Raw genomic sequence first — 6,242 nt, forward strand, 5'->3', positions numbered from 1 at the left:
ATGGTGAAGAAGCTTGTCTCATTTTTAAATGCTGAGTCACATTTTATTTCTTGAATTAATACGATAGAAACATCGAAATTCAGGGCCACTGGAATATGCCAACGTTCTTGTTTTGGGGTTGTGTGTATAGTTTTTGTTGTGCTGATTTGTTTGCTTGTTTTTTAAAGAAACTGAAACTGCTATGTCTGCTAGTGGAAGAAGATGCTTTGTTTTGCTCTGAAGATTCTGAAATTATTCAGGCATATTGTGGTTCATAGATGACAAAGAATAATGCTAGTTAAATGCCAATGAACTATTTTTACTCTTTTTATACGAAATGTACAAATTTCGGGGCGGGGGGTGGGGTGATGGTGACAGCGGTGCCTCTTACTACCTTATGTAAAACACTTGAACGTTCTCATCAATATTGCCATCATCTGTTTAATACTCCCAGTATATTTTCTCAACGTCTGTTTACCTAAAGTTGTATGGAATGACATAATAAGCAATAAATCTGAATTACACTCAGTGATGTTTCTGCATGTTTTATTTCACATCACTTGGAGAGAGAATTGTTGCTTCTGTAACTGCACAGACTTATGGTACAAGATGTACCATCCAGCTAGAAACTGTTCCAAATGTTGGACTAAAAAAGGTTTTTTAAATGAACTGATGAGGGTAAGATATACCCAGAGTCTACAAAATTAAATGAAAGTTGGAGGTTAAGGACAGCTTCAGTTTTCACAGCCTCAGGGGGCCCAGAGACAGGAGATGAAGTCCAGGGTCACCCCAGGGTAGGGAGACATAACACACGCACACATGTACAGCATGTGTGAGGCTGAGACCTGTCCCCCGTGGGGGCCCTAAGGAAGAGTTCTGGTCTTGAACTTTGGTTCTGGCTATAGCAGAAAATGTCAGTATACATACATGTACTCTCCTGCACCCATAACAATTCATCTCATACTTGGGTTTCAGCCCAAATTCCTCCCCCATGTGGGCAATCTCAAAAAAACCCTCAAGCCAGGATGGTACCAGGCGGGTAGAACCTCTGGACAAGTGGTAGAAATGACCACAAATCCACTCTGAAATGTTGAGCCCACCTTCAGTCCAGACCTCCAAAGAAGCCCCATGGAGTGAAAACAGAACAGGAGGTGTTATCTGGTAGGAATTACCTGGTAATCTATGATTCTGAATTTCAGTGTTTTTGATTATTTGACAAAATCAGGAAGTGATGTATGGTCTAAAGTGTTTTTCAAACTGCAGTTTGTGATCCATTAGTGAAGAAATTAATTGAGTGTCTTTACCAGCAGTTTTTCTAATGGAATGGACTAGAATAGGATTAAACAGAAAATACCAGTATATACTACATGTTGTAAGGGTATTTTGGGGTGTGTATGTGTAAGTATTATATAAAATTTATTTCTTAAAGTGAGTAATGGTGAAAAAAAGTTTGAAAGCCGCTGATGAAAGTATACAAAAGATGGAACAAATTTTATATGAAAACTGTTAATTTTTAAAAAGACAAAATATGCCTTTCAGAGTGCTAATAACATTTGTCATTAATTTTGCATTATTACCGAAGACAAGTTAAAGCCACATTGCATAGTATAATGGGAAAGGAGCAAAACGTTGGATTTGGAGTAGGACTTTTTTAATGACTTTGTCCCGCAAGAATTTTCACTATTACAGATTTACAGTTTTTGCTTATATGAAGAACTGAAGAGAACACCTAAGAGCTAATACCCGAGTAAATAAATAAATAATTTTAATAGCTTTAATTTCATACTGAAAAGAACCCAAAATAAGAAAATTAGTTCAATTTTCCCACCATTTCTAGAGGTGTGAGCATTTTCTTCCTGGGTTTGCTGTATCAATCCAGTTTCCAAAATAAATTATAACCTGCTGATGGTGGTGATAAGATAGACAGGAAACACTCCCACCCCTGCCCATTTTCCCCTATTTGTTACTGCTGGCAGCTGGGAAGTTTGAAGTGACCTTCCTCGTTTTCTCTGCAGCCTTCTGGTGCTATAAGAGGTCTTTTTAGATTTGGCCTGTTGGGACACTCTTCTTGATGCTTTAAACAACAAACCATCTCTATGATCAGTTCTTTCTTATTTCATTCATAAAAGAGAATGCAAATTATAAACGGAGGAAACTGTCCCCAGGGTTGGGGGGAGGATGCAGATGAAATCATTTTGCTTCATAATTAAGTGGTTAGAAATTAGCCTTGAAAGTTTTAATCTATGACCGTGTTTAGAGTGCAGAAGGAGATGAGAAAGGTTTTCATGTATGGAATTACAGAGGACAAGCTTCAGCAGCCTCACTGTGTGTAGACTGAAGAATCCTTTGCCCTTACATGCTCCAGAGTTTCATTCTGCGGCTACCGCAGGGTGACACTGCATGTGTTTTTACGGAGGGCAGTAGGTGCTCTGGATCACCGCCCACCTCATTTGCGAAGGAACATACTAAGACTTGGACCCTTGTATCCTCGGAAAATCTGAATCCCTCTGAGGTTTCAGTGGATGCAAACACTTTATTAATTCCTACATTCTTTTCACTGTTTTGAATTCTTAAAATCACACCTTTTTCAAATTCTACCCAATAGTGTGATTTTTTTTTAACACAAATGTGAAAAATTAAAAGTGAAAACTTTTCCTCCTTTTTCTGTCCTATTTCTCTGAAGATGACTAACTCTAGGATTTGTCAGTTGGCCGTTTCATTCGATAAATGCGGAACACACTAAATATTGCTCGGCTTCCAGGGGCTGCTCAAAGATAAAATTTTAATTGGCGGATGCTATTTATTTAAAATTCTCATGATAACGGAGAAATCATGGAGTGGTTACAAGAATGGCCATCCATCTGCTAAGAGAAAAACTTCACTCCCACTACATGCTGACAAATGCCATCTGTTAAGTTTTTCCCTTAGTATCTTTTTCTCCAAGTCTTTTTTTTTTTACTCTGAGTAAGGTGGACAGCCTCTAGAGGGTTTTTTCCCCCAGCTTTATGAGCAGTAATTGACATATAACATCGTGTAAGTACCATGTGATGATTTGATACACTTATCACACTGATTATTTAACGCCTCCATCTCTTCAGATAATTATTTTTGCGTGTGGTGAGAACAGTTAGGATATCTATTTGCCTTGCTAAGCATAAAATACAGTATTGTTAACTATAGTCACCATGCTGGACATTAGATCCCCAGAACTTAATTCATCTTATAGCTGGAAGTATGTACCCTTTGACCAGCATCTCCCAACCCTCCAGCCCCTGGCAGCCACCATCCACATTGTTTCTACGCGTTGAGCTTTTTTCGGATTCCACATACACATCATACAGTGTTTGTCTTCCTCTGTCTGGCTTATTTCACTTAGCACAAGGCCCTCAAGTTCCATCCATGTTGTCACAGATGGCGGGATTTCCTCTTTCTCATGATTGAATAATATTCCATCCTATAGAGGGCTTTGAGCAGAGGAGTGAGGCGATCTGACTTTTGTTTCAACAGTTTATTGTGGCTTCTGTGTTGGGGATGGACTGAAGCAGAAGGGGAGGCAGGGAGAGACCAGTGGGGAAGCTGTTGCAGAAATGCAGGTGAAAATAATGATGGCTTGAACTAGGATGGGAGGTGGAGGTGGGTGAGCAGTGATCAGCTTCTGGATGTGTGTTGAGAGAACTGCTCACGGGATTTGCTGACAGATCACATGAAGGATGTGGGAGAAATAACTAGATGTGTATCAACAATGATTCCTAGTTAATTCCCTGGCGGTCCAGTGGTTAGGAGTCTGCGCTTTCACTGCTGAGGGCCCGGTCGGGGAGCTACGATCCCACAAGCCGTGTGGCGCCAGCCAGAAATCATATAATAATGACTCCTAAGCTTTTGACCTGAGCAATTGCAAAAAGTCGGTTTTGTCCGAGACATTAATTCTCCCTAAATTATCCTAAAAATTTAAGGTAATCGCAGTGAACTCACAACTTGATTTTTTATTTTTTTGCAACTTGATTTTTAAAAGAAAAAAAAAAAGCTTATTCTGAAGTTCTTAAGGAAAACCAAGCACACTAAAACAGCCAGAAAAAAATATTGAAAAGAGTAATAAAGCAAGATTAGTTCTACCCATTAGTAAAACATACTTCAAGCAACAGGAATTAAAGTGATAAGGTACTGGCACCTTCTGTGTTCAATGAAATAAAATAGAATCCAGAAATGGACCTAATATATACAGTAATTTATGATATCTCTGTAGAAAATACAGTTTCTTCAATAACTGGTATTAGAACGACTGGATAGCCACCTGGGGGGAGGAAAGGAAAGGCATTCCTGTCTCACTATTTACATCATAGTAATTTCCATAGGTCAAGAAAAAAAAATGAAAAAAAAATGATTCTTAAGTATATAATTTCAGAATGAGACGACCTTCCTTATGTTGGACACAAAACCCTGAAGCCATAAAGAAAATGCTAAGTTGGATGACGTAAAAATGAAAAAGCTCTGCATAGAAATAATTTCCATAAATAAGACAACAAACTTTATTTTTCTTTTTGAAAAAAAATTATTTTTTGAAAGAAAAATTACTTTCAATATATATACATAGAAAAAACTCTTAGAAATTATCAAGAGAAGAAATTATCAATAGAAAAATGAGCAAAGAATGTGACAGTTTTAGAAAAGGAAATGTAAATGACTTAAAGAAAAAGATGTTCACTCATAATAAGAGAAATGAAATCTGCAGTGAGATTCCATTTTTCTCCTATGAGGTTGGCAAAGACTGAAAAGTTTGTTAATACCATTTTGGAAGGTGTGAGGAAACAGGCTTTCTCCTACAAAGTTTTTTGAGTGTAAATTATACAACCTTTATGAAAGACAATTCAGCAGTGCCTGTCAAAATCACAAATACCAGAAATTCCAGAAATTCCACTTCTAGGAATTGTTCCCACTTCTATGCTTGTCTATGTGTGAAATGATCTGTGTGCATGGATAATGTCCTTTATTATTACTCGTCCGTAATCAGTGTCAGTATCTTTAGGTATATCCTGGATGAAAGGCACCAGATTGGATTTGGGATCAAATCCAACGTGGTAGAGTGACTCTTAAGCTTTTGACCTTAGCAACTGCAAAAAATCAATTGTTAGAGATATTAATTCTCCTTAAATTATCCTATAAATTTAAGGTCAACTCAGTGGCAGAGAGAAAAGGGCATTTGCATCAGAATCAAGCAGATGTATTAAAGGTATGCCCTTCTGCATTATTCGTGTGAATTTAAGTAAATGATGTCTCTCAGCCTCAAGTACTTCAACTGTAAGATGGGGACTTACTGGGAGAAGCAGACCACCATGAGGCCCGAGGACCCCACGTGTCTTTGCTGAGATGCCAACCTACAAGGCCTTCCCATCCTCCATCCCGAGCCCTTTGTGTAGCTGAGTCATACAGGCAACCACAGCATGACTGCAGTGCACCCTGCTCGCCCTGCTGGTCGTGGGACTGGCTTGTCCTCTCTTGCTGTAAAGGGTGCTGGGCCCTTGGCCCTGGACCTCAGCTACAGCACAACCCACAGCTGCCGTCGGGCCCATCCCATGGGATGTAGGGTCAGGGACACTGGTTCCATCACGCTGAGCTGCTGTCACTTGCTGTGCTGAGCGTAACAGACTACCTCACTCCGGTCCACGGAGTCTTGTTTACTTCCCAAAACTACGGCGTTATGGCCAGTCGATCGCCTGGCTTGCTTTGTCACTTCCTTTGGAGCCTCGTTACTTCTTGCCGTCCTCTATGAGGCTGGGGCTCTTCCCTTGACAGGAGTAATAAATAGTACCTTGAACTGAAAAGTTGTTATGAAGATGAGAGGAAACATTTGTGAAGAGCTTAAAATCGTAATGGGTACAGAGTAAGCGGTAAGTGGCAGTTATTATTTTAAAAACAAATACTTCGTCAACTTGGTTCTTCAAATCAGATGTCCTTGAAGATCAATATCAAATGTTTTCTAGTTTATAATCTTGGCTGTCTATCACTCCCCTATATAGATAAATGTAGTAGAGAAACATGCATTTTTTAAATTTATTTTTTATCGAGGTGACATTGGTTTATGTTTCATGCGTCCAACATTAAAGTTCTACTTCTGTATACCCTACAGCCTGCTCACCCCCAAAAATGTGGTTTCCATCCGTCACCATACAGTAGACCCCCCTTACCCATTTTGCCTTCCCCACCCTGGCCCCTGCCCCTCTGGTAACCACTACTCTGATCTCAATATCTGTGTGTTTGGTTTGGTT

The sequence above is a fragment of the Phocoena phocoena genome, chromosome 21 (genome assembly GCF_963924675.1).
Source record: "Phocoena phocoena chromosome 21, mPhoPho1.1, whole genome shotgun sequence".
In the NCBI taxonomy this organism is placed as follows: Eukaryota; Metazoa; Chordata; class Mammalia; order Artiodactyla; family Phocoenidae; genus Phocoena; species Phocoena phocoena.